General features: G+C 41.6%; 1 protein-coding gene across 2 annotated transcripts in view; it reads left to right on the top strand.

Annotated features, from left to right (window-relative positions):
* zdhhc8b (zinc finger DHHC-type palmitoyltransferase 8b) overlaps positions 1-12,734 on the top strand; it is a 66,178-nt gene that overhangs the window by 821 nt on the left and 52,623 nt on the right. The window lies entirely within an intron of this gene.

Below are 12,734 nucleotides of genomic sequence, written 5' to 3' on the forward strand. Positions count from 1 at the left end.
ACCTACCAATTAGCCTATAATCATTCTAGGATTGGGGTTCCCAAAGTGGAGTCCTGCAGGAAGTTTACATTTCATCTACCACCATGTCTTACCTAATGAGTATACAGTGATTTAGGTTTTTCTTTGGAGGAAATCAAAAGCAGATATTAATGCAGTTTGAGCTGGTGAGAGTGGTTCATGCACACCAGCTGCAGTCAAGATTATTACATTATCACTGTACGTGCCAGCATCCCAATCATGCCAAGGACCCCCAAGTAGGAAGGGCGTTCATCCCAGGCCCCTCCGTCTGATGAATGAGGAAGTTGTGCTATGAATTGAACACATGTCGCTGCAGAAAGAGAGTGGCTCCTCTGGTCTGAATCATCATCCCCACATACATTCTCCTCTATTGCAAACCTCCGCGTGAATGGATATATCAGTGAAATGCTCAGTCTCGTGTTCATGGAACGCAGGGGAGGGGTTTGAAAATCATTTTTTGGAGCCTGTGACCTGGACTGAAGGGATATAGATCATCCAACCTTCATCCTATGCAGAGTCATGTTGTCTGCCAATGTATAAAATAGCTGAATGTGATTTCTCGCCCTCACAGGGTGGAAGGATTTACAGTGTTTTAAGGACCTTATGTCACTGTGGCTAATGGGAACATGTTGGCTGTGTAGATGATGTGTCACTGTATTTTTTACCCAGTTAATAGCTGCCGTGGATCTACGGTTGTGTGTGTTTGTACCGTTAAATAATTAATTGCTTGTTGACACAGATCTGTATTAGATGCAGATCTCGAATCAGATTAGAAGTGTGAAACAATCTGTGTTCTTCTCTTGTATGGACAAGATTTTTAACCCGCCCGGAAAAATGCAGGTTGACACAGAATATGCTTTAGCTGCACCCTGAGTGGTTTTGCGCTCTCAGTCTCAGGTCAATGACTGAGACTGAAGGAAACATATGGTGTTTGTGGGTAGGTTGGATTGTAGCTTTAAAAATCCCAGCACTCCTTGGTGCACTGTCTGGGGCTTTGCGTAAACAAATGGCCTGATTTACATGTCTTGTACTATGAATGTGTCATGATTTAATGAGGCATTTCAGCCATATTGTTGCAGAATAGCAGAAGTCAGAATTAAAAACAATATAATATTCTCCATTTGCTGGGGCTCCACGTAAATCTACACACAAGGATCATCCCCCAGCAGATGGTTTAAGGGTGAGGATTAAGAGTTTACTCTGTTGCTCCTTCGTTTCCCAGTAAAAGGTCCAGAGGATTGACTCACGTATAATGGAACCCCCTGAGGAGCAGTGCACGTCCAAACTAGGCCATGTCTCCTCACTCCTCATGTTGAACCCAGTCTGGCCTTGTCTTTAGCTGGAGTGCAAAGCCACACATGTACAGCACAAGCCAACACAACAGCGGTTTGCCTTCATCTGAAATTACTTAACACAAGTGCAAAGGTAGGAAAATTAAAAATGTTACATGTCACCAACTTTGTTCGGCAGCCACAAACTAAGGCATGCAGATATACAGCAGATTGCCAGGGACACAAATCTTTTTGTGTTAAAGGTCTCACTGTTGCCAGCAGGCCGCTCGGTGTCATATGGGCAATGGAGGATGAGACCTGGCACACACACACACACACACACTTGTCCATGGTGTGTTATTGTGTTTGGCTTACTGACGCCTGACACTTTGTGTTTCCCACAGAGACTGAATTAGAACACATTAGTACAGAATTATTTTTATCTCCACAGCCTGACCACGACTCGTCACAAAAAAATACTGACGATAAATTAAGCTTTTAGTCACGGTTTATCCGTCATAATATTATCCCGTCCTTATCTGTGTCTATAATGAGATTCTATTATACAGTAGCTTAGACTTCTTACTATGTCTAAATTTGTCCCAGCTCTGTTTGGCTGCATTGAAGAAGCTTTCATTCCTTAGAATGGCTTCATCACTGCGCTTGACCATATGCCAAATAAATAAGTCAAGCTGACTATTATCATTTGTTGCCAAGCCTAATAGTCCATACTTTAGAGTACATATGGATGGATGTGTGGAAACTATCAATTGATCATCTGGAGAAGATCTGTGTTCAGCAGTTTCTTCTGTGTGAAGGTGAATTATGAGAGAGGGTAGTCACTGGTGGCATTTTGTAGGCAGCTTATCACCAGGCTGAGAGCAGAGCCGCGACACAAGAACAGGCCCGGCAGGAATCTAATCTTCAGCTTCCACATCTGTTTCCTCCTTTTCACTGTACATCCATTGAATCAGCCTTCATTCAAGATCCTACTGAAGGCATTGTTTTACATCTGTGCTTCCCTCAGAGGTTCTTGTAGAGATTTTTTAAAGGTATTTCTGAGTTTGATTGAGAGAGTGCAGAGTTGATATATGAAACAAATGCTCCTGATTTGAACCTTTTCAAAATTTTCAGGGTTAATTAAATAGAACCTGTGTTTTACTGTGAACTATTTAGAAAACTAGTGTTTTGAGCAACATAGTTACATAGGCTACCTCATTTACACGGCGCAGAAACGTCATCTTTATCCCAACGAATCTGATAGTATAGTAAAGTATAAATTAAAGTATGTTTTTAAGTAGCATTTGCTGAAAATACCCAACTTTGACTAAAGTTAAGTAACATTAGTATATTGTTTGATTAAAAACTGAGGCTTAAGTTACTGTACATACCAAACGCTACTTGGTGACCCAAGTGTCAGCATTAGTTAGAAGTTGAACTAATTAGCCATTCAGTGTGCAAATGCTCATGCTAAAGAAAGTAAAAGTGCAAGACAATTGTGTGTGAGTGGGTTAACCAAAATTGGGTTACCGCAGTCTGCCTGTAGCTCTCCTCACTCGCAAATCAAAGAGCAACTTACACTGTTTTCTGTACAAATTCAATATTAAACCTCATTGTGGCAAATATTTCTTCTATTTAGGAAAATAAGCCTTTTTATGAGAGTGTGTAAGGATTCAAATTCAAACGCTTATGATGTGGACTAAGCAGGATTAGTTCCCTTAGCTTTTTGATTTTATTTTTTCCTACATATGTGAGTTCTTCAACATATAGCCAAGTCTAGAGGTGTTGGTAATCTCATAGGTACTTGGTTCTGCCTCTGAGGTTGCAGCCCTCTCTGCCTCCTCTTCATTCTGGTGGTTTTCTCTCTTATTAATTGAAGATCTGAAAGCATAATTGAATGTTTGTTCATTTATCCTAATCCACGTCCTGCGTGTGATTATGTACGCTGAGCTGCTGTCGTCTTGTTGTCAAGGGGTTTGGTAAACAAGCTTGTAACCATTAATGCCTCACTGCTTGGTATTAGTGTCCATTATAGTCTGTGTGCCTTCCTCCTGTGTGGCGTTAGTGGCTTTGAGGCGCTCCGTGTTTGACTGTAGTTAAATGAATTGTTGGTTTAACCCGTTCTGTTTATGCTCGCTGTGGGAGCCAGACCGTGGCTGTGTGTTTTATTGCTCATTTGACGTAGGGACTGATATGGGTTTAGTTTGTTTATTTAAATGTGAGATTGAGGATGTATTGCCAAGTCTGAGATGTCGGAGCATTTCTCCAAAGGATGATATGCTCTAATAGCTCTTTCTGTGTCTCTGGTCATGAACAGGTATCTATCAAATCTAGAAACCAGAGAATCTCAGTCTGCCTGATATGATACTCATGTACAGCACACTGAGAAATTAGCAGAACTTTGAGACACAAACGCACAACTTAAATCTCCAAGTAAACCATGTAAAAAAAACAAATACAAATTAAACATCCATGATTCCCGTGAGAGTAGCAAACTTCAGCTCTTAACGCCAGCTCATCAGTATTCATCTTCAACATGTCCTGCTCAGCATGCCATCATGCCGTCAGGTTTCAGCCCCTCGGCTGAGGTGGATGAGGAGCTATCCTGTCCTCATGTCACACAGAGGATAAAGCTTTGATTATCTTGACCAAAAGTAGCAGCTAGACGGACCAGCTCACCAATGCTGAAATATTCCTTTGTCCTATTCATAAAATCCACATGGCGCAGTCTTCCGGTTTTTCAAAGTAGCTGCTGGATTTTTTTCCACTGGGCATAAAACCAGTTGCAGGTCGTGCGGTGTGGCTAGCTTTGTCAGATTAGATAACGATGTAATTTCCTCTGTAGGTCCTTATCCATCAGCACGTTGGAGTGAGGGCCTGGAGACTGACAATTTCAGTGCGGGGATGTGTCACTTCTGCTCTCAGAAGCTACTTAAGGTGTCAGGAAATAATGAATATTATTCCACTTTGAGCTAAAGCAGAAGATACATAGACCATTCTCCTGCTGCTGCAGCTTCACAGCCTTTAAGGATAATTCCAGTTTATTTTAACCTGATTTAATAAAAGTGAGGCTATTGTGGCTCTATGGGTTGTTCCAGCTTTGCATTCTTCACCTCAGTTGTAGAGATTCGGGAGAAACAAGGACCCATGAAAAACAACGGGCAAGCTGCGTGAGCATCCTACAAATTTCCAAATTAACATGAATCATTTCTGACACTTGTCTCAAAAAGGCCTGTTTCCTTTTTCTAAAACATCACAGTTAATTCACTGTGAAGTAGTTATACTTAGAAATAGTCTGTCCCTGTGTTGTGTTGTCCCACTCCCAATGCCCTGATTTTGTCAATACAGAAGTAAAACTCCTTTGAAATTCTGTTTCTTTGATACTATCATGTAGCTCCAATGTGAGAATCTTTCTATTTAAATCCATCAGCACTGTTTTGTTTCCATTTATAATGTAGCACATTTCAACCCAGAAACTAAACTATAGTCATTACGCATAGACAGCTGTTAGAAACTGGGTTCAGGGTGTCATTTGAACTTGTATAAGGATTCCTATCCAATTTACTGCCTAACCAACATCAAACATCTCTCTCTATCATTTTTTAAAATTGTTTTATTAGATTGGGGTCTATCCTCATGTGTGTTGATCCACCACTTCAGTCCAGACCAAAACAACTATCTGATGGATTGCCATGAAATATTTACATTCACGACCCCAGAGGATGTAGCCTAATGACTGAAGGGATCCCTTGAGTTTACAAGCAGCACCGTTAAGTTTTGTATGAAAGGACTTGACAACTTTTGAAACGATTGCAATGAAATATGGTACGGACGTTAACACCCCCCTCATCAAGATAAACTGTTATAACTTTGGTGATCCCTTAACTTTTTATCTGGTCTAAATTTAATTTTGGTTTATGACTAAAAACCTGCAAAACTAATGACGTTCCAAGCAGCCTCAGTTGTACTTCAGTGCTAATTCACAAATGTTAGCATGCAAACATGCTGAACTAAGATGGTGAGCACAGTAAACGTTATACCTGCTAAACATCAGCACGTTCACATTGTCATTGTGAGCTGACGTTACCATTTAGCTCAAAGCACCACTGTGTCTAATTACAGCCTTACAGAGCTGTTGGACCAGACTTTCTGTTGACTCGTCTTGTTTTTAGTCTTTAGTGGTGGATGTAATTAAACTAAAAGACTCCAGTTTCTCTGGAAGGCCGTAAATGTTTTCTGGATTCATTCACATTCATCGCATTTGTAGGCGAAACAGAAAGCTATTTTAAAATTAGTATATAATAAATGTGAGTGGGATTATTGAGTCATTGTTTTACATCATGGTGAGAATGCAAATAGAGATAATCTTGGATGGACTCTTTTGATGACGTATCTAATATCAATAATCAGTCTCATTTCAAACGCTGGACGCAGCAGGAGACCTCGTGGCGTTACTCCAGCGGGAGCTCGAACACGTCTGAGTCTGAACTCCATGGCTTGTGCAGTATATTTTTAGCAGTGATGTGATCAAATGTGTGTTTCAAACAAGTTTCTTGATATAACAATCATCTAACAGAGTATGGTTCTTAAGGCCCTTCTGAATGGGACTCTTTTTGCTTTGAGTAAACCATTACCAAACCGATAATACATCTGAGATACACGCACTCAAACCCGCCATGGCAGGGAACTGTCGAGCCAAGGCATGTTCAGCTGTCTCCTCAGAGTAAAGCTGTAGAGTAGTGGTTTTCATTGTGGGTTCAGGAGTTCAACACAGGTCCTTTTTAAAGACTAAAGCAGAAAAATAAAGTAGATAATCTCATCCGTCTGTTATCTTGATAACTGAATTACTTCAGTGGCCACTTTTTCACCTCTCCTGCTCCAGCCCTAATCAGCCCCAACTTGCGGTATAGTTGGTCTATAGAGAAAAGTAATGCTGAAGTAAAGGTTCAGGTAGGCCTGAGCAGCAGGCTGCTGGCAGAGCAGTCTGCCTGCCGTTCGGTATTAATGAGTGAAAGAGGCCCAGACAATAAAAGGCCAAGTCTTCTAATCTCATTCTAGCCCAGCCTTGCTGTCACTGCTTGACAACTAGGTTAAGATAATGCTGACAGATCCTCTTCCCTGGCTCTCTACCATGCATCCTTGAGCAGGGCGGCTGCCTACTGTACATGCGACACAAACACAAACCAGGGCCAACTTAAAATGACATCACGTTTCAGGTCGAGGCAAGTTTTCCTGATTTGATTCCTCATGTCATTTCCAGCAAGATCGACAGGAAGAACGCAGTTATTACATTATAAATAGCTCGCTGCTCCAGTTTAATGATCCCATTTGACAGGTAATAAACTTAAAATCCCAAAATGCGAGGTAGTGTTACAGTGCTCTTAAGGAAACAAATGTATTGTGTACTTCTTCACACTCCAACATGTGTTCCCTGTTTTGCGGAAGAACTTAAATTCCATCCTAAATCCCATTTGCATTAAATATGTCTTTAACAGGGTGAGATCATTGTTTGGAGATTAGCATGATTTATCATACATGAATAAACAACCTAGTCAACAACAGCAGGTGATAAAGAATCCAAACTGTGCATCATGTTCTTAGCATGATTTTCAAGCACATGTTGAGCTTTAATAGAAATCAGTGCTTTTCTAAAATTAGCCCTTCTTCTGAACTTGTGTTTTCTGCTAGACTGGACTCTTTTTTTTTTTTATTAATATTTTTTAATATGACTTGCAGAACTGTCAGGAAATGTCTTAATTTTGCCCAGCCTATGCAGCCTTTAGTCCGAATCAATGTAATTCATTTTGTTTCCCACTGTAGCTCGTGACTTTGTTTCTTTCTCTTTGTCTATTTAAAGTTCTTTTTGGTTTCTCTGAAGCCGTGACTTTCTGGACCTCTGGTGCTTGCCAAAAAAGTAAATTGTGCCTTGTGATGCCATAGTTGAGCTAAATAGATCCATGTGGATTCAGTGCACAGCAGTGTGTGGGCGAAAAGTGCGGGAAAGTGCAGCGAGGTGCTCTCATAGTTTGCTGCACTCCACCACCCTCGCACCAGCCAAATAAGCCGAGCCTCCTCTTAGGGAACATGTGGGATCAATTTAGACCTCCAGCCTCTCCCTCCATGGGTGTCTCCACCCTATTTCCCCTCATGTTGTTTTGCCAGAGGGAGACCATGACTAGTCATAAGTAGAAACAGAGCTCTGTGTCTTAACACCCTCTGCTGGAGTGGCTTTCTGAGAGATGAAGGAGTCGAAGCTCCCAGTGTTTACAAGAGCGAAGCAGTGTCCATCTCTGGGACCCAAAGGAAGACAGGCAGATAGACTTTGTGATTATAAGGGCAGGTCTTCCGCATCTTTTGTGGAGATGAGTGGGCAGGGCAAACAAAGCCACTACCCGTTCATCTGTGGAGCAGAGTTCAACCAATCTAGATTTACATTTTGACTCACCACTCTGTGTAGAATTTGTATGTGATTATAGCATCTTTCAAATTCTTAATAGTTTGAAGGGAAAATGTAGAATGTGAAAGTTGTCACTTGTAGTGGTGAAACCCACAGAGAATTGTCACCTGAATCTGCAGCTTCCCTCGGCTTTACGGAGCTTGTTTAGCTGTCTGGCTTCTATCTGTTTTGGTTCACTCACTGCTCTCATAGCGTTGTTATTTTTTTATTTTTTTTTACCACTGTACCCTATCTGCACACACAGTTAGCAACTACCTGGTGAACACAGTGCAACATTTAGGACCTAAAGAGCTTGGCATTTCTCTCAGGAGTTTGTGGAGACTAAAAACAGAGCTAAAAGAGAGTGAATATTAGACTTACTGTATATTCACCAGGTGGCCAAAAACACCACCAAATAAATGCTCATCTTCCTCCATGTCTACTTGGGTGTGTAAACAAGCACAATATGAAAATGATTGTTTCCGTTGCCCCCAAGTGGCCTAAAATATCATTATGCAGGTGTTAAGATGCTGTGATATAGATTATTTTAACAATGGGTCAAATAACAGCATGTATGTAAAAGGGGCCGCTTGTAGTGATGAACCAAGAGAGAATTACCAGCTTATTCTGCATTTCTTCTCTGCTCTATTGAGTCTTTAACTCTTTGTTTTGCTTTTACGATCCACCATTGTGCACAATAAGGTCAATGTTGTGTTACAGCTTGTTAAATAAATCACTTAATAGTAAAAAAGTAAAGTAAAACAACTTTAAATATAATATTTTTATATATTTTAGACTCCAAGCTAATATTTTTCTGATTTTATCCGTCTGTTTTGCTTGTGTGCGGCGACATCCTATAAATACAAGTGGTGGCTCTCGTCTTTGAAGCCATGGATCCAGGGGGCTCTAGCCAGACTTGCCTCTTTTGCCCAGTCCCTTTGTAGTTCACTGCAGAGGCGACCTTATCCTGTCCTGTCTGTCACATGCTATTATTTCACACCTCTCTGGAAAGTTTATGAATAGGCATCTGTGTTATTTTAATATCCATTAGAACTTGACCTGCCAAACGATATGTACTTATAGATGTCCTTTTTTGTGTATAAAGCTACAAATATATATAAGGACCTTAGCTCGAGCCCCTATAATAATACAGCTGCTGTGACATTCAGGGAATTCTGTTTTTTTTTTTTGTTTTTTTTATAGCTTTATCTTCTCAGAAATTGTTTTCTCTCGAAAGGACAGACAAATGTGTTTTTAAACATTAGCAGTTCATCGTGCTGTGCATTAGCTGCTGTTTGCCTTCCACCCAAGCCTCACCTTTTTTAGCTTTCACCCACTCTCCATGACCCGCTGTGGACTAAACATGTTTGTTTGTCTATAAACCCCCCGCCAATTTGCAAAGTAAACCCAAGTGAAGCTTCACCTTGAACCAGTTTATAGGTGGGACACTGTACTCCAACCAGTTACTGTGTTATCCGTTTGAAATGTCTTTTTGAAAGACTTGCAACCTGTGCGACAGTGAGGATATTTTAAAAATGAGGTTTAATTCACGATGGACAAATGTATTCAGCCCTCAAGCCTTCACTACTCTCTGTGGATTCCAGGTCCACTTCCACCTAATGCAGAGTATTTAAGTGTCATGTGGATAGAAATCTCTGCCACACTTTGAATCTTCGAGCTAGTTTTAAAAGGTCAGAGTGGAGCCTATGTTGTGCAGCTGTGCTATTTCTACACAGTTTGACAGACAATATAAAAATGTGTAGTGAATTAATACTCTTCATGCTGGGGAAGGAAGTTGTTGACCACATCTGGGACAAAGGCAGTACCCCGAACCTTCTGCCGGAGAGCAGCCAGCCAGCCCGAAGCTGTAGATTTCCTCCGCCACACTGTTTTCTTTGGCTCAGCAGTGTGTAAAATTCTGCAAAAAAAAAGCCTGTTTTGATAATGTTATCTATGGCCAGCTGATGAAGTCATAGTTGCTCTATCTTAAACTGAAAAAACAAGGACAGGAAGTTTGATTTTGGATCCATAAAGAAATCACTTCTCACTCACTTGGGAGACGTGATCTTATGCAGAAATTACAGCAAAGTAAGAAAACGCATAATTAATTAAAATGAGGAAGCAGTTTACAGTTTAATGCCATATGGCTCAGTTATTTAATTTTTATTTAGTGGTTTGGATATTTTCATTTAACTTATGTGACAAGATTATAAAGCTTGACAGGCGTAGCAAGTGCTACTAAGGGAGGCGGGGCTTAGTGAATGGTCTATTGAGCGGTCTGGACTGCCACACCATGGTGCCACTTTACTCTAAGTTTGAATCTTAGTTGGAGTCTTAATCCGACCTGCACACGGCGGTGATCTAATTCAGTGACCTGGCTGCACCCAGTTAGTTCAGCGGCCTAAAACCATTTGATCAGAACTGACATGAACAGCGGACTTTGTTGTTCTCAGAGTGTGTTGCACAGCACCCCACCCCAGCAGTGTGAATAATTGCTAAAGTCCTGATTAAACTGCTGTGGAACTATTAGCCACCCGGCCAAATCCAGCTGATCCCTCAGGGCCACCATGCTTACAAAGGCGGTGGACCGATCATCAAGTCTAGACTGACAATGCTCCAAGTGGACCATATTGAAGTTCCAATCGAATATTTACTTAGCTTAGTATCTGGACACGCCTTCCCTTCTCCCTCTTTGACAGAAACTCTACTCCAGTTCCACTTTACCCATAATGCAGCAGTTATAATGTGCCTTTTTGCATTAGTCCCATGAGCACACTGGCTTTTAGCATCCCTGAATATCAGGAAGGATAACCTGTGAATATCAATTGGTTTGTTTTATCGAGCCTTATTCACGGCCATACGCAGCTCTCCTTTAATTGATTTTACATTCTGATCCTGCATCGCCCCCCCCCCCCACACCATGTGTGTTTTTTGAAGATGACAGCTAGTGTCAGCTCCCATTTTTCTCCCAGCTATATTCACACCTCTGGAAGTTTGAATCTGCCGTGGTTTAAATGAAGGGCAGGAGGCTGCAGTTAGCTTGGCCTCACAGTGACAACAGTTGCACAAACACCTGATGAGTGATGAGTATATTGACGTCAAAGCATGATGCCGTGATTGAGCATCTGCCTTCAGTCTGTGACGAGGGAAAATATCTGAGGAGATGCATATGTTTTCATTTTCTCACTGTGGCAGGTTAAGTGCCTTTGGATTTAGCCTGCCTTGCGCAGTATATCTTGCCTCCATGTTAATGAAATCAGAGCTTATCTGTGACGGACCCCGGCGTTCCTCGTTCCCAAGCATATCTCTGCTTGTACTAATGCGCTGGGTGCTGCAAATTGAGAAGTTTCCCTTGAGAGTGTGTGCAGAATACTATTAGTGAGTCTTAGGTGTTCCCTGGAGACCCACATTTTACATTCAGAGGAAAGTTTTCTTTCCTGATTTGAGGAGAATTTATGGTTGTCAGATGTATTTTTTGCCAACAGTTTTCAATTTAACGCTTTTTTAATCACTCCAGCATTGCAGAATTACTAATACACATATTTGACTTATGTCTTGCATATTTATGGACATTTTCATAAGCAAAAAGTATTTTTCCAATGTGATAACTAACTGTAATGTGCAGTCATAGTGAACAGGTCAAATGTGTTTGGTAGGGCTTGAATTGGCCGTGGTGTTTTGGGGGATATTTTAGGAAGAACTGGAGAGATGAGCCAATGCTCCCATTAACAATGTTGTGACTGATTTGATTAAGAACCCAAATTAATAGCTTCAGAGGGGAGGAGGTGGAGTAAGAGGCGGAGCAGGAAAGGCAGAAATACTGCTGAGCAGTCAGAAACTACACCTGGCTCTGGGAAGCACCAACATAAACAATTCTTCGGGATAGTGCAAAAGTAGCAACGGTACAGCTGTCTCAACCCCAGAGCTAAGTAACGACCCAAAGGAGCCCCAATGCAAGTGTAGCTCAAATGTCAAGTTTCAGCCTGAACCCTTGAAAAACGTCAGCTCGGCTCTGGCAGTGACGGGCAAGGAGTTGGTGTAGTTGTTGTGTCTGGAGTGGCGGACAAAAGGTCCTTTTCCTCAGCAGGAGGTGACAGAGAATGTGACAACAGCTGCCTGTGGAGCCTGCTGTCATGTGGCATGGGTGGAGGTGTGGCAGCAGCTGGAACAGGAGAGCACTGGTAAAGATATGCAGAGCTGAGGCTAAAGAGGAGAAAACAGGAAAAACAACAACAACATGCCTCTGTGTATCAGCCTCCTGCTTCTCACAAAGTCATATTTTTAGACCATCACTAATATACATCAGAGCTTTTGTCTCACCATTTCAAGAGCCTGTCATGTTGCAGTGTGTAAAATCTTAGTAATGCATTATTTGGTATGGTAACAAGCAGGAAGAGATTTTTCACATGGGAGAAAAACATCCAGACCGGATAGTTTACTTTGTACATATAAGTAAATGCAATCTTTAAAAAATGTAAAGAAATGAGCAACTACATACAGGGATTGGACAATGAAACTGAAACACCTGGTTTTAGACCACAATAATTTATTAGTATGGTGTAGGGTCTCCTTTTGCGGCCAATACAGCGTCAATTCGTCGTGGGAATGACATATACAAGTCCTGGACAGTGGTCAGAGGGATTTTAAGCCATTCTTCTTGCAGGATAGTGGCCAGGTCACGACGTGATGCTGGTGGAGGAAAATGTTTCCTGACTCGCTCCTCCAAAACACCCCAAAGTGGCTCAATAATATTTAGATCTGGTGACTGTGCAGGCCATGGGAGATGTTCAACTTCACTTTCATGTTCATCAAACCAATCTTTCACCAGTCTTGCTGTGTGTATTGGTGCATTGTCATCCTGATACACGGCACCTCCTTCAGGATACAATGTTTGAACCATTGGATGCACATGGTCCTCCAGAATGGTTCGGTAGTCCTTGGCAGTGACGCGCCCATCTAGCACAAGTATGGGGCCAAGGGAATGCCATGATATGGCAGCCCAAACCATC

This window comes from Micropterus dolomieu, linkage group LG21 (assembly GCF_021292245.1).
Source record: "Micropterus dolomieu isolate WLL.071019.BEF.003 ecotype Adirondacks linkage group LG21, ASM2129224v1, whole genome shotgun sequence".
In the NCBI taxonomy this organism is placed as follows: Eukaryota; Metazoa; Chordata; class Actinopteri; order Centrarchiformes; family Centrarchidae; genus Micropterus; species Micropterus dolomieu.